At 36.3% G+C, this 23,600-nt stretch overlaps 1 pseudogene; it reads left to right on the plus strand.

The window, feature by feature from the left end:
- The window catches only part of LOC137235666 (opioid-binding protein/cell adhesion molecule homolog), a 121,035-nt pseudogene extending 98,940 nt beyond the window's left edge, over positions 1-22,095 (plus strand).
- The last annotated feature ends 1,505 nt before the right edge of the window (positions 22,096-23,600 follow it).

Consider the following 23,600-nt stretch of genomic DNA (forward strand, 5'->3'; position numbering starts at 1 on the left):
AACAATAAAAGTTAACATTAAATTTCGAATACATTTGAACATACATCTATACATACCCTGTTGGAAATTTTAATGCGAATCATAAGATATAGTACTACTGTGGTTGAAGAAGCACTGCATGATTTGAATTTGCTTTAAAAATACCTTTGAAAAAACCAATTACTTTAGTATGGCAATATCCGAAATAGGTCAGAGGTGGTTATCTCTGCATTGCTTGTCAACTTGTTTTCGGCTAAGAATCCTTTTATTAACTGTAATTTGCATGTACATATGTAGCTGTTATAATAAAACAATTCCCATCAGCGGTGTACCACATACAAAGTTAGGCAGAGTGTACAAAACAGTAAAATCCATCTAAAATTTAGTGGCGGGTTTTTAAGTTTTATTTCAACTCGGCAACGACTTCTGCCAAGCATTGTTGGGCACCCCTAAAAATTTTGTGGTGGTGGAATTGGAAATGATCACATGATCACAACAACAATAACATTTGGGAATAGATCACATACGAATAAAATCGATGTCTTTTATTCTGTATGCATGAAATCAAAGCTGAGCGAAAGAAAACTAACCATTCTCTTTGCAATTGTTTACAATTTGTTAATATTCGAAAAATTTTGGTATTTGGACTTTTTATACTCAGCTGAGCAGAGCTCACAGAGTATATTAACTTTGATTGGATAACGGTTGGTTCTACAGGTATAAAGGAATCGAGATAGATATAGACTTCCATATATCAAAATCATCAGGATCGAAAAAAAATTTGATTGAGCCATGTCCGCCCGTCCGTCCGTCCGTCCGTCCGTTAGCACGATAACTTGAGTAAATTTTGAGGTATCTTGATGAATTTGGTATGTAGGTTCCTGAGCACTCATCTCAGATCGCTATTTAAAATGAACAATATCGGACTATAACCACGCCCACATTTTCGATATCGAAAATTTCGAAAAACCGAAAAAGTGCGATAATTCATTACCAAAGACGGATAAAGCGATGGAACTTGGTAGGTGAGTTGAACTTATGACACAGAATAGGAAATCAGTAAAATTTTGGACAATGGGCGTGGCAACGCCCACTTCTAAAAGAAGGTAATTTAAAACTTTTGCAAGCTGTAATTTGGCAGTCGTTGATGATATCATTATGAAATTTGGCAGGAACGTTACTCCTATTACTATCTGTATTCTTCATAAAATTATCAAAATCGGAGAACGACCACGCCCACTTTTAAAAAAAAAATTTTTTTTTAAGTCAAATTTTAAAAGGAAAGTTAATATCTTTACAGTATATAAGTAAATTATGTCAACATTCAACTCCAGTAATGATATAGTGCAACAAAATACAAAAATAAAAGAAATTTTCAAAATGGGCGTGGTTCCGCCCTTTTTCATTTAATTTGTCTAGGATACTTTTAATGCCATAAGTCGAACAAAAATTTACCAATCCTTGTGAAACTTGGTAGGGTCTTAGTTTCTGGGACGGTAACTTATTCCTGTGAAAAATGGCGAAATCGGTTGAAGCCACGCCCAGTTTTTATACACAGTCGACCGTCTGTCCTTCCGCTCGGCCGTTAACACGATAACTTGAGCAAAAATCGATATATCTTTACCAAACTCAGTTCACGTACTTATCTGAACTCACTTTATCTTGGTATAAAAAATGGCCGAAATCCGTCATAGTCACGCCTACTTTTTCGATATCGAAAATTACGAAAAATGAAAAAAATGCCATAATTCTATACCAAATACGAAAATAGGGATGAAACATGGTATTTGGATAGGTTTATTGACGCAAAACATAGCTTTAGAAAAAATCTTTGTAAAATGTGTGTGACACCTACCATATTAAGTAGGTGAAATGAAATAGTTCTGCAGGGCGAAATAAAAAACCCTTGAAATCTTGGCAGGAATATTGTTCGTGGTATTATATATATAAATAAATTAGCGGTATCCAACAGATGATGTTCTGGGTGACCCTGGTCCACATTTTGGTCAATATCTGGAAACCGCCTTCACATATACAACTACCACCACTCCCTTTTAAAACCCTCATTAATACCTTTAATTTGATACCCATATGGTACAAACGCATTGTAGGGTCACCCCTGGCCCACCTTTATGGCGATATCTCGAAAAAGCGTCCACCTATAGAACTAAGGCCCACTCCCTTTTAAAATACTCATTAACACCTTTTCGTTTGATACCCATACTGTACAAACGCATTCTAGAGTCACCCCTGGTCCACCTTCATGGCGATATCTCGAAAAAGCGTCCACCTATAGAACTAAGGCCCACTCCCTTTTAAAATACTCATTAAAACCTTTTCGTTTGATACCCATACTGTACAAACGCATTCTAGAGTCACCCCTGGTCCACCTTTATGCCGATATCTCGAAAAAGCGACCGCCTATACAACTACCACCACTCCCTTTTAAAACCCTCATTAATACCTTTAATTTGATACCCATATGGTACAAACGCATTCTAGAGTCAACCCTGATCCACCTTTATGGCGATATCTCTGAATGGCGTCCACCATAGAACTGTGGCCCAGTCCCTCATAAAGTACTCTTTAAATTCATTTGATACACATATCATGCAAACACATTCCAGGGTTACCCTCGGTTCATTTTCCTACATGGTTATTTTCCCTTATGTTGTCACCATAGCTCTCAACTGAGTATGTAATGTTCGGTTACACCCGAACTTAGCCTTCCTTACTTGTTCTTTTTAATTTTCTTCAATATCACAGCTACAAAGGTTACCATGGCAACTGTGCATGCCTTCCCAAACAGTTAGTGGTTGACTTGCTTTCAGTTAACTAAAAGTGAGTTACTTTAAGAAAGCTTATTTTACCCATGTGCAACTTCCTTCTGCAGGAGCACTTTGTTTTTCCACTGGGACATGACTGCTGGCTTTAATACTGCATATTCTCCATTCATAGCCACTCAAATAGGTATTGTTTGCTCTGCATACCAACGATTGCACAGGTCAAAGGAGATCCAACGCATTACTTCTAGTGTTAAGCCAACAATGATGGTACAGTGGAACTTTCATAAGAAGAAATAAAAAATACGTACAAGTGTCACAATGAAAAGTATGATGACAGTTCGTTGCTGGCCCTCAGGTCGCTTGCACCCAGTCTGCTTTTGGTAAGCACCCGGCACAAGAGACAGACAGTAAATTTATCATACCACTTTGATTCCCGTTAAAACAGGAAAGTGCTGACATATGAGCGCACTTCAAGTTTTATTTATTTGTTTTCTTTTTTTTCATATTTTGGTTAAGTTGTGCATGTGATATGGGCAATATTATTGAGGCAGTGAGAAGTGTATATAATATTTGCCAGTATATGTAAATATATACATATATATAACTGTAGGATGAGTTGTGTGAGTATGCAGACTCCTACACCACTCCCCGCTTTACGGTAGCAATGAAATCATGTACTGTTGCCAATCAAAATATTTATAATATAATCCATGTGCAGCAGCCTGGCAATTGAGGAAGAGGTTTCGATGAATACATATACATATAAGCTTGTACTCATGTTTAAATAATAATTCAATCAGATATTGTACCAGTTCTGATCACTTTAATAGTATTGCATTATATATTGAAAAGCTTTTTAGTTAAGGAAAAAAGTTGCTGTAGTCGGTGTAGTCTGTCGAAAAATGTACCAAATACAAGTTATCTTATAGGTAGGGCGAAAAGTTCCTTCACGTCTGTGAAGATTACACATGGTTTTATGCTAAACGCGGCATACTTTAGTGGGTAGAAATCTTCTATTCAGTCATCTTCCTAGCAGGCACAACATTGAAAACGGTGGCGTCTAGCAACAGAGCTTGCATTGCAACCAGAGTATCTGGGCTTTCAGACGGCTCTCATTTTGGAATGCACACCCTTTCACTAACTAAATCCGCTATAGAAGGTTCGTTCTTTTTAGCACCCCAATAGCCCAACCTTCTTTATAGCACGGGAATATTTGGTGTTTGACGACTCCACGGATACTCTTCATAGCGAGTTTGACTAAGTGCGGCAAAACAAACCTCATGGAAGTATACAAGTTTATTGCCTTCATATAAGGAAATATTGTAACGAATTTACTTGCAATCCTTTTATTTGCAATCCTCTGCTAAGTTCGAATCACGAAACTGTTGAATAAATAACTCCAATATGTAATAATGCAAATGGCCTTTATTAAAGTACTTCACAATAACACTCAAACTGTGCAACGAATAGCTTGCTTAATAACCAAACTGATTGATAGCACAAATGAAACTCTACTATTCAAAATAATACTGCTCTTGCTCGCGAGATAGCGTCTTAGTCGAAACTGCTTGACAACTCAAATCAAACTGAATTCCAGCGCCTCTACAATTGCCGCCGTTTATACTCTTTGATTTCAACCTTCGCATCTTCTAGGCGCTTCCAGAATCTACTAATCCAGCAGCTCTCAAACTTCTCAGCTGTAACTACAATTGCACAATTTTATAGTTTTTCTTAGTGCATACTTATAGGAGTATCACAGATATATGCATGTGTTTGTGCATTGACTCTCCGCTGCTCGTATACGTACATGGTACATATGTGTAGACGCAATTATTGCTTTGTTTATGTAGTAGATACATAATGATTGATATATGGATGTGCATGATATCACTGTTTAGCATCGGCTTAGAGTTGGCAGCACCCCTTAGTTTTGCTAATATTCGTAACAATATGATATTCAGCTATTCTCTGAGATAAACAGTGAACTCAACACTGGGAGCTCCTGATTATCTAACGCCTATTTTCAATAAACTGATCTTTCTTGGAATATTTTTACTTAAAGCCCCTCAGAGGAAATAGTGGGTTGGAATTCCATCAAATCAACCAGAGCTCCAGACATATCGACCAATATATTAGTTATATGTATGTGTCTATAACAATTTTGTTGTTATATGTGTATGTGTATGTATGTGTCTATATTGATGAACATTATCTGTGTGGATCTTGGCCGAGAGATAACCATTGCTCTCACTTTGTGCTATTGACACACCTCTTCAACTCAGCAGGAGTGGAGTTAAAATAGTGCCTCAATGCGATCAAAGAACAGAAATCTCGACATGGATATAAAAATCAGAGAGAGAGGGGAAGAAGGAAACGGGAACACCGCTAAAAAATTCAGTCCTGGATTTTAGTAAGTCGTAAAATAATAGCATTTTAGTAAATAAGCGTGCTTGTGAGATGGGCTTTAGAATGTTTTAAGGAAATATCACGTCAATAAATTAACGCCCTTTCCTCCTAACTCTAAGTCCGGACGTAAATCACATTGCGAAAGCAAGTTGCTACCGCTCCGGTTAGTCTGTCTTTAGCTTCTGCTGTTACTGCCTAACTCTAGATAGCTGTTTCTCAACATATGTCGATAAGTAGTCGTTCCGAATCTACCTCTCCGTACTCCACTTCATCTGTTGTATAAGCGATGCATTTATGGCTGACCACTAGCCACACGGCCATAGAGGAATTCATAGGTATCAGCCGGTTAATTTTAAGTCTGGCTTCCCCTCATGTTCTCTTGTCACCATTTGGCTGGGGAAACTGTTGCCCTCCCTATACCTAAGGCAGTTTACGTCTCTATGTGTATTTATTTTTATCACATAAATTCTATTCATTCAGTGATGGAGTCCCATCTAACCCTGAAGAATAATTCACCCTGCAATTGTCTTATTCCAACGCCTCTCGGAACTGAGGGATAAAAATGGGGATTTCTTAAATATTTGAGCACATAGCAAGCTTTTTATCTATCAAACCTCTGAGCCTTCAACAAGCGACCGCGATTAATAATATTTATCATTGATGAGCTATGCTTATAACTTTATAGCTTCCCTCCCTGTGTTATAAGGCAAAAGCAGTGCTTATATCAACACCCATCGGTGGCAAAAGGTAAAGAATAAGTCTCTACTCCGTGAGAAATATGCGATTAATACGACCTACCCTAAGCTCCTAGTTGATGCGACTTACGGTAACGAAAGAATGACCCGCTTAAAAGTGTGAAGTTGGAAAAATCTCAACTATAAAAAGCGCAATTCTCCCTTTAGTACTAATTAGCATTCGATATTATTTCTTCATTTCCACAGACAGCAACACTGGAAGTAGTGACACCACCCGACATAATCAATGAAGAAACAACTGGCGATATGATGGTGCCCGAAGGAGGCTCGGCAAAGTTGGTATGCAGAGCGCGAGCACATCCAAAGCCAAAAATAACATGGCGACGAGAGGATGGACGCGAGATTATTGCGCGTAATGGTGCCCACCAAAAGACTAAAGGTATTTAGAGAAGAAATTGACATATTCATACATATACATACACGTTTTAGATATTATGAAGAATATAAAATTCTTTGCTTTTTCTTCTCTTGCATTTTCCAGCTCTATCAGTTGAGGGCGAAATGCGTACATTGACCAAAGTGACACGCAGCGAAATGGGCGCCTACATGTGCACCGCCTCTAATGGTGTGCCGCCGTCAGTCATCAAACGAATGCAATTACAAGTGCATTGTAAGTATGAAAAATTTTGAGCCCACACATATGTAAATACAAAACTATATTTTAAGGTTGTCGCTATCTGATGTTATCTTTTTCAGATGAATAGCGAAATTGTTTGGGTTATGGGATAATGTTAGGTGGGGACTACCTTGAAAAATAGAAAGTCAATAGGACATTGTAATGGTCCAAAACTTAATGGTATCTCAGAAGGGAGCTGCAATTGAAAGTCCCAACACGTATTCGCATTACACCACCTACAATTGTCCATTAGGCCTTCCCGCCACCTAAAACAATTCGCTCAAGTCAAGATGAGCATATCCCCACTCTGTACATATGCACTGAACATATCCAATGTCAATGTGCCAATTTATCGGGCATAAATGCAACAGGTGTAATACACTTTCTCCTGAAATCTATATTCTCTTTAACACAAAAGACTTCGCGTATACACACCACTCAAAACGCATCTTGGATTGCTCATAAGCTTTCTCTACATCGCCGGTAATCATGTTACCTTCCAGCAAAATGTTTTTCAACCCTAATGCGACAAGGTGAATTATCCTAACGACGAGAAATGAATTGCGCCACTAGAAAGTCACCAACTTTCAATAAACAGAATTAGCTTCCTCAATCTCGTACTTAATAAGCCTGACGTTCTACAAAGCAGAGACCCCAGTGAAATTAAGTCGCCTCTAAGGAATCGTTCCCTCCGTGCTTGTTTATACTTTACGTCACATTAGCTGGTTTTCATTCTGAAACGATCGGTACTAAGTTTCCGTGACTTGAAACAAAACGTGACTTCAAACAAATATTTCAGCTTTTTCAAACTATATGACTTTTTATATCCAACGTGTACTTATACACAATGGTATTGTAACTCAGACTGGATTAGAGTAGTATGTAATAGCTTCAGATAGACATTGACTTCCTTAAATCAAAATTATCAGCATCGAAAAAAATCTGTCCATCTGTCCTTTATCAAATGTGCGAGGTTGAACGATAACCATTCTACTTTTGCACGCCCATAGTGATGAAACTTCATACACTGATATGTGAACATATTTGTTTGTCTCTTACGCCCCGATTCTAGTGTGGTAACAACATTCTTCACCACGGAAACGAAATCATGTGGCAACTTTTCCACCCTTTTGTTATTCTACCCGCGAAAGTAGCCGGATAATTTTTTACCCACAAAAGTAGGTGGTTACATCGAAATAAACACACAGCAGCTGTTGTTTAGAAAAAGGCAAAACTGAAAAATAAAGAATTGTAAGCGCAAATAGGTAAAGATAATAGTAAACAAGTGTTGCCTCTTGCTATACATATTTGTTTACATTATGTACTTTCACAGAATAAATTACAATATACCTATGTAGAAACTTATCACGCATAATATGCATATACACATCGTCTCGTTTATTCGCTAACCTCGTATCTACAAGTGAGACATTTTCGGTAAAGCGAACGCGGTTGTCACACCATGTTTTCATTTGAGACCAAAATTTATCTTAAAAAAGGACAAAATTTTTGTTTTAATTTATTAGTATAAAATATAAAATTTTAGGATGTTTCTATATAAAATTTTACTAAACATAGTGAAGACTTTGCTTTAATTCAAGCTGAACAAACAAATATATGTGCATGCAACCAAAAATGATACTATATTTTGACATAAGATAAGTCTATGTCTTTCACCAACCAAATGTTGTGAACCTAGTTTTGGTCACAATGCTCTTGGTTCTAGCATTATGTTGTTGATTGCAATGAAAGAAAATGTATAGTGCAGTTAGGTTTTAGTAAGAAATGGTTCAAAATTTGCGTTCTGGTGTTGCCGAACTATGTATGTGGAAAACTCAGTAAATCATAAATGAAACTAGGCAATTTTGTTAGTGATATTTTTATAGATGCTTCCTTTTTCCATTAACGTTTAAACTTCATATCAGAGCCTAGATTCAGTAAATGTGAGTTTTGATCCCAGGCCTCAGGGGTTCTGCTAGCACCTACGGGATTAATTTTATACAAAACATTTCTTCCGAAATCAAATCTCTTTTGCATCAGCGCGTCAAACGAGAAATAATGCATAGAATTTCTCTGTGTAAGTTTTGAAAGTGTTAGGCTCATGGCAGAGTGCTCGCTATAAGCTATGCTAGGCGAGAAGTAATTTTTATTTTCATATATTTTACATAGTATTGTACAACCGATCGAAATATCTAGCCGCTATTTATATTATTATAAAATAAGAGCTTTTTCTGATTAGTCAGTTATTTCATCAACATTTAACGACAATGTGTTTGCCAACACCTCTCTTTTTAATGTCTGGCATAAATTATATCCTAGGTGGAATGTTATTAGGGGGACTCATGTAACCGTATAAATGCCTTATAAAGTGTGTAAACGTATAAATTTATCTAGTTTACGCACGAGCTGTCAAATTTTGTATGAAAAATCATTTACACAATTTGTATAAATTTACGCGCACATTTCATTGTGTAAACGCGATAAACTCAATGGAATGCAACCTTGCAGACATTACAGCAGGCATTTTCATCAGAAATCTCCAACATCAGCAAGTAATTTACAAGAATATCTTAATAAAGACGTTTTAGTTTTGATTTTTCACTTAATCTTGGTATTTTTTAATTTGTATAACAATCAAAAAAATTTTTGTGGAAATAATACAGCTGAAAAACAATCAAGTTTATCAAGAGTATTACTAGGTGCGTTCATATAACCGCGTGTGTAAATGCATATAATTTTACACCTTATAAGTTTATATGCTATCATGAGTCCCCCTATTGTTCTGGTGCATTTTGTTGACTGATCAATTTTTTATGGTGAGAGTTCCATTGAAGTAAATTCAAAATTATATGGGGGCTAACGAAAGTGTGGCGAATTTTTGGGCAGTATAGTGAATTTTTACCTGAGTGAAAAAGAAAGAAAAGTACCAATCGTGGCTACTGCCTAAAAAGGACCAAAATTGAAGAAGGGTCCAGCGGACCAAATGTGGTTGGAAGGGACCATTTTTGGTCCAAATGGACCAAAGTGGCAACCGTGAAAGCGAAGAAAACTACCTTTCAAATTTTTCCACAGACACTGGTGAGTTTTTCGGTGATGACAGCGTTACCACTTGGGCCAGAATCGCGGATAAAAGAACTGGTAACGATATTCGGTTACATAATGTTCTGGGTACTATTTTACCGGTAACGCTCAGAATCGGGGCGGTAGTACCAAATATTGGCAGAGTTTGCTGTTGACCAAAAGTAGTTGGTTATTTGGTTTACATGTGTTGGTATCACATGTGTATATGTGTGCATATAAGTTTAATATAGTATGTATGTACTATGTATGAGGATTAATGATTTTGTTTGTCAATATGTTCTTTATGTTTTTTTAATGACTCCACATTTTGTTGTTTTAAGTTTCTTTGCTTGCTTGTGTGCTTTGTTTAAGTTTGCTTTTCTGGCGATTTTGTGTAAAGATAATGGTAACATCTGTTGATTATTTATGATTGACAAAAATGCACACATATAGACATACACATATAAATGAATATTTGAGTGATCCGATAGCCTTTTAGTAGCTTTAATAGTAGTAGTAGGTTGACAACTGTAGTTGATTTGTTAAACTTTACGTGGTCATTCAAAGTTAACTTGGGCTAGTATATCGCATATTTTGAATGCATCTTGACTGGCACTCCATCATGATACATCCCTTACTATAATTTCAAGTCTATGAGCCCTAGTTGAAAATGAACAAGAGTTGTCTACATATGTCCTAACATTTTCACAAAACGTCGCTGATCCAAATATCACTAGATGTTGTTGTTGTTGAATTAACAATAAAGACACTCCCTGAAGGCTTTGGGGAGTGTTCCCGGATATAGAACCGGTACGTATCGGTGGCAAGCTCCATTAATATACTAGCCTGACGATCTAGGGAATGATTAATATGACCACATTAAGCCTTCTAGGCCATAAATCCCCAACTCCCCATCACCTAGTTCCATAAGGAACTTTGGGTTCGCCCGAGCCTCGCCTGTTTAAAATGTGTATAATACATTCATATTTGTAACAGGCTTCCCTCGCATAGGTGACGCTGAATTGAGTTGCGGAAGCTATGAAGCTATAGAGCTTTGGATTGCGCTCAGCAAGCCCTTGAATACCTCACTAGATGCTGTTGTTGTTGTAGCGATAAGGACACTACCCAAATGCCTTGGGGAGTGTTATCGATGTTGATAGTCCTTTGCCGGATGCAGATCCGGTACGTTACGGTAACAAGCACCATTAAGGTACATCCCGCCCTCCCCACCCCCTACAGCCATGAGGAACTTGGGGTCGTCAGAGCCTCGGCTATTAAACAGGATTCGCCACGGGTAGGTGATGTTGACAGTTGGGTTGGAGAAGCTATATATTGCGTTGGCAACCCCTAGAAAGAGTTGCGTTACACAACCCCTTGAATAAATTTGGTATTTTAGTCGCCTCTTACGACAGGAATACCTGCCGCGGATATATTCTAATCCCCCTAAACCGCTGATAGATGTTCCCATTCGATAGCGCCTTGTAATTGTTCTCAAATTATAGGCCTCTATGTTGTAAAGGCCGCGTTGGAAAATAGGTGTTGTCCCTAGTGACTGCGAATATCTTGAGAAAAAAGCTGAGTCAACGCGAAGCTTCGAGAGGTCACGCAAAACGTTCCCACGGAAGAAAGGCAAGTAGCGGAGTGTACCGGATTTGTATGCCAAAAACTTCTGCTCTTTTCCGTAACACTCCCTCTTATATTATTGAGACATAAAAACAGCAGATATAGCGATAGTATGTATTAAGCTCTAGAGCTCTCTGTATACTTGCCAGCTTAGCTTATTTTTGTGAAAGGAATAATCATCACCAAACGGCGCCTGAAGGCCGGACCTCTATTAGTTACACCGCAAAAAGGCTTCACCTATTATCCCTTCTCAGTGGTAGCTGAGTATCGTTGCTGTTTGGTTTTGTCGATTCGTTGGCGCCCCTCTAACTCCAATTCGTGTGAATTAAACATTTTGACGGCACGCCTTGTAAATTAACTAACAAAAATTGTTTTAAAAAAACTAATGTTTGCAGCTCCTCTGGCCTAACATTCTTAAGCTCAGGTAGGATCTTGAGAAGAAAAAGAAACTTAATTATGGAAGGTCGCAAAGAAAGATTTCAGCTGTGACATAAGGTATTGGTATCCAATCCCATCAGTACCACATAAATTTCAACTGCCAAGTATCCGTTGACTACCCTAACTTATTTGAATATACTCTCATAGTGAGATCCCCAACTTACATATTCTTCCTTATACGAAAGAGGTGCCTATAGTTTATATCGAAGACTATCGTGAAATATATGCAGTCAATTTAAGTTGTGAAACAGGGGTCACTTATGATTCCGATGATTATGTCTTTAACCATGGAAATGTGCCATTTCTCTCCACGCATATTCCTCCTGATCAAAAGACACGAAACTAAATCGATCACTTAGTGATCGACGGCAGACTTAGCTCCAGCGTCCTGGATGTGCGCACTCTACGAGGTCCAGATATAAACTCGGACCACTACCTTGTGGCAGCCAAGATACGTACATACCCCCATGCAGCACAGAAAATGCGAGCATTGGGACAACGAAAGTTTGCCGTCAAATAGCTACTCGCGAAACAGACAACTGATGACGACTCCACCTGATGTTGATGACCTGTGCCGACACCATAGGTTTCCAGCGAAAACAACTGTTACGATTAGGTATGTAGCACTGATTCATAAAAGGAGGACGCTGCTTATAGGGCGAAGCTGTGTACTGTTGCGGCAACGCTTATTTGGAAGGGAAAATATTTGGAGCAAAACGGCGTGAATGCGAAAAGCTTCAGATGCTGCCTGATAGGAACAATGTCCGGAAATTCTACCTAAAAATCCGGCGAAAGACGGGAGGTTTAATACCGAACGGACACCTGCAGTAACGATAATGGGGACTTGGTAACTCACGTACAGATTGTGTTTAACTTGTGAAGGGAACACTTCTCCTTATTGCTAGCCAGCGAGGAAGAAAACAAACCCGATACCTCAATCGCCGATGATGGAAAACACGTTCCGTCACCCGACTATGGCGAAGAGAGAATAGTAACGTCCCGGCAAAAAAATCGCAAGGCGCCAAGTAATGACCGAATACCCACCGAGTTGTTCAAACATGGAGGCGAAGATATGGTAAAGAGCAGCATCAACTCCTATACAAAATATGGTCAGATGAGCGCATGCCTCTAAATTGTAACTGAAATCCACAAGAAAGGCGATCCCACAAACTGCGTTAATTACCGCGGAATAAACCTGCTAAATATCGCGTATAAAATTCTATTCAGCCTGCTGCTCGAAAAAAACTGAAGCTCATAGCCAACAAACTGATGGGACCTTATCAGTGCGGCTTCAGACCTAGTAAATCTGCTATACACCAGATCTGTCCTGATGTATGGATCAAATGACTTTGGAGTGCTCGAGAGAAAAGTTCCCCGGAAGATTAATAGTCCTGTCCGTGATGCCGACGGCGAGCATCGAAGAAGTATAATGATGAGCTGTATGAGCTTAATGCAGATATGATGATAGTGCAGCAAATAAAAACACAAAGGCTACCCTGACCAGGTCATTATATGCGAATGGACGAAGACGCAACCGCCAAGAAGTTATTTCAGACAACTCCGCAGTTGGCAAGCACAGGAAGGGGAAGATCTCCGCTGAGTTGGTAGAGGCTGGTGGAGGAAGGTTCGACCTCTCAATTACCATCAATTATCGCGAAACAGGGATAGCTGTCGTGACTTTTTACGAAACGGTCAAATTGGATAAGGCGGTTAAGCGCGAACTAATGATGATGATGATGACGAAAATTGTAAAACGTCTAAATTTTGTACTAATCCTGATGCCCTCTAAAACAATTGATTTCCGAAATATGAATACTTACGTTCCCTGAGCCATTTACTCCCCCAACATTAAGTCAGCAAACAGGTTATCACTTAGAAAGTTAAAAGCCTGAAGCCAACCCCATCCTTACTTATACCTTATTAAAAATAAACCTTGGATTTAACTAAAACAAAAAAAAAAAACAATAACAATTTCCATCTTTCTTTTGCAGTTCACCCACTGGTACAAGTTTCGAATCAATTGGTCGGTTTTAACCGATGTCACATTGGTCTGTAATGCAGAGGCATCACCGAAAGCCATCATCTATTGGCAAAGAGAAAATGGTAAGCATACAACAGAAATATAAACAGTTAAAATAAATTAAATTTAACATAGAAATTGCAAAGTAATACGAACAAAAGCAAAAGAATAAACTAAATCACAACCACGAAATTGTAAGCTGGAAAATTGTGAAGAAAAACGAAAAACTTGCAATCTGTCAATTTGACGCCAAAAAAATAATTTACAGCTTATTGACTTCGTGCCATGGAATAAATGAAGTTGCAACGCGCAATTTTTGTTACTCCAACACTTGAGCTCTTGAGTGAATGACTACTTTCATGAACTAACTGACTCTTCCACTTAACACGTTGATCCCTGGTGCCGAGTGTCATGTTATTTTCTACGTGACAGTTCATCGTCAGTTCTGAATGAGCTACAAAATACGAACAAACAAAAAGCTAACTTACTCAAGTGACCAACGACAATTGCATATTGCTATTGTACTCTTTTTCTATGCTTCTGGTGTTTTGTGTATTGCACTGCTTCATTGTTTATATTTTCTTTTATTTTTTTTGCAGAAACTAACTATTCGATTTTTATGCAATCATTTTCACTTTTATTTAAATTTATTTTTTTTTATTATTATTTTTTTTCATTTTCAGGCGAAATGATTATTGCTGGCGACCGTTAAGTACTCACCGAAAAAGAAGTTAATATATATTCTATGGAAATGGTTTTGCACATAAGACGTTTACAAACAAGTGACCTTGGTGGCTACAAATACATATCGAAAAATAGTATTGGCGATACCGAAGGAACGATAAGTTTATATGGTGAGTATATACTTGAACAATGCTCATATACACACACACACATATATATATATATAATTCAAATTATGTTTGTATGTAACTATAGATCGGGGTACGTCCTAAACCGATCGACCGATCACAACCAAGTTCGAAACATCCACTAGCGACCTTCCAATGATGGTCATAGGCTAAAAATTGTGTCGATATATAAGAGGGGCGTGGCTCTCCCCGTGCAAATGGATCTTTGATACTATATAACTCTGGAAGTATTCATGCTAGGACATTGAAATTCAGTAGAGTTATATGACATTAAGTCTGAACTAGACAGGTCTAGTCATCCCACTTTTTTTCTATTGTGCTGTTTATCAATGCACATTGGTCGGTCTTACATGGAGTTGGTGGCCAAAAATATTTTCAGTAGAGATATCAACGTGAAACTTTCATCCCGGCTTTACAAATATTTGAGAATTATTTTTTCATAAAATTGGTGCGGGCGATACCTTCATACCGACCCAAAACCACCCACTTTCTCCGCATGCATAAACATGCGCGATAGTTCGCATTGGTAAGATGTGTCAATCGCAAATACCATATTTAATAGGATTAAATAAAGAAATTAAGGTTATTAAAAGATCTTGCATACATAACAATAACAGAACAACAAACACACACAAAAGTTTGCATTTGCATATCGTCGACTGCATAAGATAATGTCGTATGTTACATGTGAGCACATATAACATACGACAATAATTTATCAGTGTGATGCTATCAGAAAACTGTCGCAAAGCATAGTTAGTGGCAGAAAGTGGCAGCTGACTTTGAACTCTTTAAAATCTTAAAATTTTGGCTAATAATAAGATATAAGTCCCAACGTGAGGATCGGTGAGGAACCTAGCTAAAACTTTAGCTGAAATTGAAATATTTGTGCAAATAAACACTAATATAGGCACTGGTGAAATTTTAAATAACAAAAAAGAACACAACAAGCTAAAGACACTAAACTTATTTCATAATGAAGTAAATATCTTTGAGTTCAATATTCATTTTTATTTATTTCATCACAATGATATTTTATGTATTTTTAAATAGCTTAAAATTGCACTTTATTTTTAACTTGCTCACCTCATTTTTGAAGCTAGTCGTAAAGAGTACAGTTCGAATACAACAAAAAAAATATATATACCTTTTAAAAGGCTATTGTAATAAGAGATCTAACGATACATTTGGTGACAAACTTTTCACTTTGATTTTTTTATTTTTGGCCTATGGAACCGACCACTCTGCAATGCTCAGAAATCGTCGAAGTGCCGCTACAGGAAAAAAATGTTCGTCGGTTTTTTTTTCACCGTGAGTATTATTGTTGGATCAATCTACGCGCAAACTTCGTCTTAGTTATGATCTTAAAGTATTTGATTCTCATTTATGAAAGTACGGATTTTCTAACAGTGTGTGTTTTTCAATTGTATGGAATATTTACAGGCGCGCTTCAAGAGCTTAGTAACATTAGATTTTTAGCCGTGCATCATAAGCTATGCTTTCGCTGTTTACTGTTACATTAATATCCCTTGAGTCAAAAGCCAAACTAGTCAGCAAAACATCCCAGTTCATTGACTAGAATTTTTCGATGTTTTTCATACTAGTCAGTTTTCGAATAGTTGAATATTGACTATGTAGAATTTTCCGGCGTTATTGATACTTGGAAGTATTTGATTTGGAATTTGTCTGTCGAACTCGATAAAATGTGCTCAATGAGCTGGGTTGATTTGCATGGACGAAAGTTAACCCATATCGCGCCATCGATTTTTCGACAGGTTTTGGGCTCAAGAAAAAAAAGTTCCACTAAGCATACCCAAAAAAATAATTTTCGAGCGTGCAAAATTTGAGTTTTTTGACTTTTTTTCTTTGATTTTTAAGGTTTTTTTCATGATTTTTATCTGATTTTAAAATTTTCATGTATAAGCTGTCCTCAAAATTGTCCGCTTAAAACTTTGGCGATAACAGTTTATTGAAAAAAAAAATTTTTTTTTTGGGTTTTGAGGAGTGTTTTGGGAAAAAAATTATTTTTTCGCCATTTTTTTTTAAGCGTTTCTTCAGAAACGTGCAAAAGTGTTGCCGATGAAAACGAATTTGTCTCATAGTTCCTATCCCAATTAAAATTAGTCGATAAAATGTTGGCATTAACAGTTTAAAAAAAAAATTTTTTTTTTTTGATTTTTTGGACTTGTTTTGGTCGAAATCGATTTTTATCATTTTCAAGGCTCCAAATCATTTTTTAAATATGTCCGATCTTGACGATTTTTTCAGACAACCATCTACGCCCAATACTTAAGCACGTGGTAAAATTTGATGTTGCTAGCGGTTAAAAAGAGGCAGAAATGGGGCAGAAATGGCGAAAACCCTCTTATTGAACAATCGATTGTATGGGAGGTATATGCTATAGTAGTCCGATCCGGTCGATTCCGACATATGTCAAATCCCCCATCAAAATATGCCTGCTTACCAAATTTCATCAAGATATCTCAAAAATTGAGGGACAAGTTTGCGTTCAAACAAACGGACAGACGGACGGACGGAGGGGCGGAGGGACGGACGGCCGAACGGACGGACAGACGGACATGGCTAAATCAACTTAGCTCGTACCCTGATCATTTTGGTATACTTATTGTTGTGTCTAACGGAAACATATACATAAAAAATGATTTGGAGCCTTGAAAATGAAAAAAATCGATTTCGATCAAAACAAGTCCCAAAAACCAAAAAAAAAAAACTTTTTAAAAAAACTGTTAATGCCAACGTTTTTATCGCATAATTTTAAGTGGGATAACAACTATAAGACAAATTCGTTTTCATCGGCAACACTTTTGCACGTTTCTGAAGAAACTCTAAAAAAAATGGCGAAAAAATAAAATTTTTCACCAAAACACCCCACAAAACCCAAAAAATATTTTTTTTTTCAAAAAACTGTTATAGCCAAAGTTTTAGCGGACAATTTTGAGGACAGCGTATAAATGAAAATTTTAAAATCAAATGAAAATTGTTTAAGTAGGTCATGAAAAAAACCTTAAAAATCAAAGAAAAAAAATCAAAAAAATCAAATTTTGCACGCTCGAAAATTATTTTTTTGAGTATGCTTAGTGGAACTTTTTTTTTCCTGAGCCCAAAACCTATCGAAAAATCGATGGCGCGATATAGGTTAATAAATCGACCCAGCTTAGTGCTCATGCTTTCTGCCGTCAATTTGCAATACAGTTAACAAGGTTAAATTTCATACAAATCAGTGGGCACATAATCACAAACACTCGCACATACCACCTCACCCTTGCCACTACTCTGCATATTAAAGAAGCCATTAAAAGGGCTAAGCCTTTAAAATCGATAGACCTAGACGGAATAGCTATGCCGATGCTAAAATACCTTGGTCATAAGGGCATCAGCTACCTTACGCATGTTTTTTATTTGTCATTTAAGCACTTGTCATTTCAGAATAATAAATAATGGCAAGAATAATCTCAATAACAAAGCACGGAAATTCAGCTAACGATGGTGAGTCGTATCTACCGATGTCATTCATTTAGAGACAACTATTCTGTTAGGCAGCCAACAGCATGGCTTCCGTAAAATGCATATCACTACCACCGCGTCAAACGCCATTAACACCCATATATATTTCGGACTAAACCAACCAAAACTCCATCATGGGACTGTACTCGCGGCACTTAAATTGCCAAAAGCTTTTGGCATATTCAACCACACCAACCTCAGCCGGTTGATCCAGATTAACATAAGGAGGTCCTAATCCTAATCCACACTAAGTCGGGAAATATCATCGCGAGGGCGCGCCCAGAGAAAACCAATTGTGTAAAGCTATATGAGTCTATCTTGCTAATTAATTACACGTTTAAAATAATGTTGATTAAATAATCGGTCTCTTATTATTTTGTTATACGTAGATTAGGCTGGGCCGATTTATTAACCTATATCGCGCCATGGATTTTTCGATAGGATTTGGACTCAGAAAAAAAGTTCCACTACGCATACCCAAAAAAAATTATTTATTTATTATATATTTTTTGTTTTTCAATAACTGTTATCGCCATCGTTTATACAATAGTTTTTAGAAAAAAAAAATATTTTTTTTTGTTTTGGGGAGTGTTTTGGTCGAAAAATTGGCCCTTTCGCCATTTTTTTTCAGTTAACTTTCGTCCATACAAATCGACCCAGGTTAATGTAGATATTAAATTTTTATTATATAACAAAGATCCTAACATGAAAAAATATTTATGATTAGTTTATATTTTACTTACTATTTTTGTAGATATGGAGAGGCCTGGAAAGAAAAACCAAAGAGAAGATGACAATGAGGTCACGGTGAGCATGTGTGTGATGAATGTAAACAAAGTATATACATATACATGTAAATACATGTAACATATACTCGTATGGCTGATTCCACGAAAGTTCAGCCACCATCATCACAGACTTCTATGTTATCATATTTTCCAAGGTTTTTTGGTTTTTTTTTTTTTTCAAAAAATAGTTCACACGTCTTTTTTTTTGTATTTTGGCAAAACAAAATTGTTACCGCTTTCTTCGATTTTTTGAAATTGCGAGTCACGTACTTAGATACATGACCACTAGTTTCAAGCGCAAATATCTAAAAAAAAACGGTTGATGCCTGAAAAATTTTTGCAGAGCCTAAAACTTTGCATTTTTCAACAAAACAAAAAGCTTTAACAATTTTTGAGATCATTGTGGTAAAAAGTGGAGTAAAAATGCCAAATTTTATGATCAGCAAGACGTATTCAGGGATCAACGCTTGAAACTGGCGTGGCCATGTAATTGAGTACGAGATCCTTAATTTTAAAAATTCGACGAAAGGGGGAAACATTTTTTTCCATAAAATTATAAATACATACGTGTCAACTAATTTTTTACAAATTACATGGAAAAAATGATAACTGTGAAATTTGGGATTATGGTGGATGGGCTTTAGTGAAATCAGCCTAACATAAATAGTGTGGCCAAAAAAAAATATTTGTTTTCTGTTGGTATGGCGAAATTATTGCTTAAGTCATTCAAAAAGATAGTTTATAAAAATTTTACCTTTCTTTTTTAATGCTTAGAGGCGCCTCATCGCGACTTAAGTTTTTCCATAAAAATCGTGTGGGGAATCACATACAATTTTAAATTGAACTTTTAAACTCGAATAACTACTAAACGCGTCAACTTAGCAAGAAATCTTGTGTGACCTTCATGTAGACTAATAAATTCAATTTAATAATAAATACGGTTACTGATTTGGGTGCTAAAACTTGGAGTCCCGGTACACTTTTTATAAAAACTTGAAAATTACCTAAACGATTTGCACAGAAAAACTACAATCGCCATGAAATCAAATTATTTTCCAAAAGCAACGTATTTCAGAATTCGTTTCAAAAACGTGCTATCCTGGATTTCGTTAAAGAACGCACTATTCAGCGCTTGTTGCAAAAATGACCTATTTTAATACGTTTTGACCTTAGATTAAGCGTTTATGAAAAAAAAAAATTATGTTGGTCGTTCTTTACCGAAATTCTGGGATAAGATGTTTTTAAAAAAGGGTTCTGAAGTACGGCATTTTTGCAAAAAAATATTCAACGATAGTGTTTTCGAACTGGCAACATAGCGAGAGATATTCCACACAACAGTCGATATGTGATATCTTTTATTAACTTTATCCATTTGCTATCCAAAAGCGATTAACATCTATCAACTATTTTGTTCTATCCTGCAATCTAGATTCCAGAAAAACGAAGCCTCGTACAAAGAGAGCCGATACGAAGATGGCTCATGAAATCAAAATGGTTGGCTCTACAAAGAGCGGGGCAGCAATACGGGTCCAGGAAGTGGATGTCAGTCGATTAACATTTATCATAATACAATGTTACTGCTATTTATAACGCTACTCGTAACGTTTGCGACATAAGCGCGAAGAGCAACAATTACAATTGCTACAACAACAACAACAACGGTAAGAAGACATAACCCAAGTAATTTATAGCTGGAGCATTCGTTAGTGTTCAAACAAAGCAAGAAAATCATATAATAGGGAAATACAAAATATAAGCAAATAAAAACAGCTATTGATTCAGTAAACAATTTAAATAAACGTAAACGAATAGCATAACGGCATAAGCAAAAATAAAAAAAAAAATAAAAAATCAAACAAAAAAAAAAATTGAATTATGAAAAAATTAAATAATTAAATGAGCTAAATGTTACCTCTCTAGCGAAATGTGTTTCTATGACAATGACTGTATTTTTTAGCAGCTGACATAGTTAAGAGTTGCTTGGCGGCCTTTAAATTTAATCAACCCAGCTAACTTTAAAGTTTAAATATATTTATATTTAAGTAAGTTAAATATATTACGTAAATATATACTAAAGTATAACAATATAAATATGATAACAATAAGAAATGAAAAAAATAATAATAATAGTGAAATTTGCAAAAGTATAGGGTGATACAAAAGGTGGTACATTTTCAGAAATTTAGCCATTGTTTTGAATTATTCCTATGAATATACATTGCGATTACCAAGGGAACGGAATGGTAAGGGAATGCATTTTTTCCGTTTTAAATGTCAACAACGAGAGTCGCTTTAAAAATCTATTTTCCGAAAAGTTTTTATTCTACACTTGAGTCAGTTTTTTGATTTCTTATTTGTTTAGTTTTGAGATTTTCGGCCGATAAATATAAGGGGAAAATATTAAATCTTTCCTCTATCACCCTAAGCGTTTCGATGTTATCGCGCCTTCTTCAGGGAGATCTGTTCTATTAAGTTTAAAAATATTAAATCAATAAAACTTTCCGTTTGTAATCTTTCTTGTATCTCAGTAGTCAACAATAGTTTGCAAGTATTTAGAGATATCACCAAATAATTGAACAGATATTCCCCGCAAAAGTATTGTGAGGTGGTATTTGTCGATATCTGGCGTATGTGAGTCGAGGAATCTCTTAATTTACTACTAGCAATTTTAAATACACTGATTTAGAGCCAAAATGCACCAGAGACGCCATTATGAAATTCCTATGTAAAATCACCGCCTGATTCCGAAGATCTAGGTTATTTTTAATTCTACGGTAACGTTTATGAGATATTTACGAATAACCGTTTTTTCAAAAAAAAAATAAAAAATTGGGTCCACTTAATCATATATATCTCAAGAACGAATTAAGCAATTCCAAAACAGTTGGAAACCTTCAAAAGGCAATACAATTTGCTACAAACTGTGCATACAACACTTTTTGCTAGGCCCTGCAGCTTCAAAGATAACGAACAATCATTACGAATTTTTTCAATTTTTTTTGTAAAAATATAAAAAAATTTGTTCTTTGCGAGGAAGGATCTCGAAAACTTTTTATTTTTTTGCAGATTTTTTTTCTCTCTAAGCTCTCTTTTATTACAAAAAAAAATAAGCTTTCATTCAACAAAATCGATGAACTAATACAAAAGTTATAAACATTCAAGTAAATATACCCATTTAATACTTAAGTACCCTACTGGTACATATGTGTTAGTATTCGCTAACTAACTCTAAAACAATTAAAGCTCAATTTTACAATGATATCAAGTATGAAAAAAAAGCTTTTCGAAATATGAATCATAAATGATTATATAAGAATAATCACATTTAAGGTACATTCTTCTCCGACGTACATTAATTTTCGAACAGAAAATGCCTTTAAATTTGAACGTTTTTAATCATCTTGGGGTGTGATATTTAAATATTTTTTGATCAAAATTTTCAAAAAATGCTAGCTGGGATGTGCTTAATCAAAAATAAAAATTAGAGAAATCCTATTATTTCAAATTTAATACTGAACTCGTATCCACAAATACCAAAATCACAGACCCTTTCCTATATCAACCCCTACTCTTAAATCGAAACTTTATGCAAAGTAGGCAATGCACTGACTTAAAACAAACGTCTGTTAGAACAAGTAAGGAAGGCTAAGTTCGGGTGTAACCAAACATTACATACTCAGCTGAGAGCTTTGGAGAAAAAAAAATAAGGGCAAATCACAATTTAGGGAAATGAACCTAGGGTAACTCTGGAATGTGTTTGTATGACATGGGTATCAAATGGAAGGTATTAAAGAGCATTTTAAAATGGAGTGGGCCATAGTTCTATCGGGGGACGCCTTTTCGCCATAAAGGTGGTACAGAGGTGACTCTATAATGTGTTTGTACGATATGCGTACCAAAGGAAAGGTGTTACTGAGTATTTTAAAAGGGAGTAGGTCTTAGTTCTACAGGTGGACGCCTTTTCGAGATATCGCCATAAAGGTGGACCCGGGGTGACTAGGATGCGTTCGTACGATATGGGTATCAAATGAAAGGTGTTAATGAGTATTTTGAAAGGGAATGGGCCTTAGTTCTACAGGTGGACGCCTTTTCGAGATATCGATAAAGGTGGAACAGGGGTGACTCTAGAATGTGTTTGTACGATATGGGTACCAAATGAAAGGTGTTACTGAGTATTTTAAAAGGGAGTAGGTCTTAGTTCTACATGTGGACGCCTTTTCGAGATATCGCCATAAGGGTGGACCAGGGGTGACTAGAATGCGTTTGTACGATATGGGTATCAAATGAAAGGTGTTAATGATTATTTAAAACGTAGTGGGCCTTAGTTCTATAGGTGGACGCCTTTTCGAGATATCACCATAAAGGTGGACCAGGGGTGACTCTAGAATGTGTTTGTATGTTATGGATATCAAATTAAAGGTATTAATGAGGGTTCTAAAAGGTAGTGGCCCTTAGTTATATATGCGAAGGCGTTTTCGAGATATCGACCAAAATGTGGACCAGGGTGACCCAGAACATCATCTGTTGGGTACCGCTAATTTATTTATATATACAATACAACGAACAGTTTTCCTGCCAAGATTTCAAGGGTTTTTTATTTCGCCCTGCAGAACTTTTTCATTTTATTCTACTTAATATGGTAGATGTCACACCCATTTTACAAAGTTGTTTCTAAAGTTATGTTTTGCGTCAATAAACCAATCCAATTACCATGTTTCATCCCTTTTTTCAT

This window comes from Eurosta solidaginis, unplaced genomic scaffold, assembly GCF_040869045.1.
Source record: "Eurosta solidaginis isolate ZX-2024a unplaced genomic scaffold, ASM4086904v1 ctg00001046.1, whole genome shotgun sequence".
NCBI classification, from domain to species: domain Eukaryota; kingdom Metazoa; phylum Arthropoda; class Insecta; order Diptera; family Tephritidae; genus Eurosta; species Eurosta solidaginis.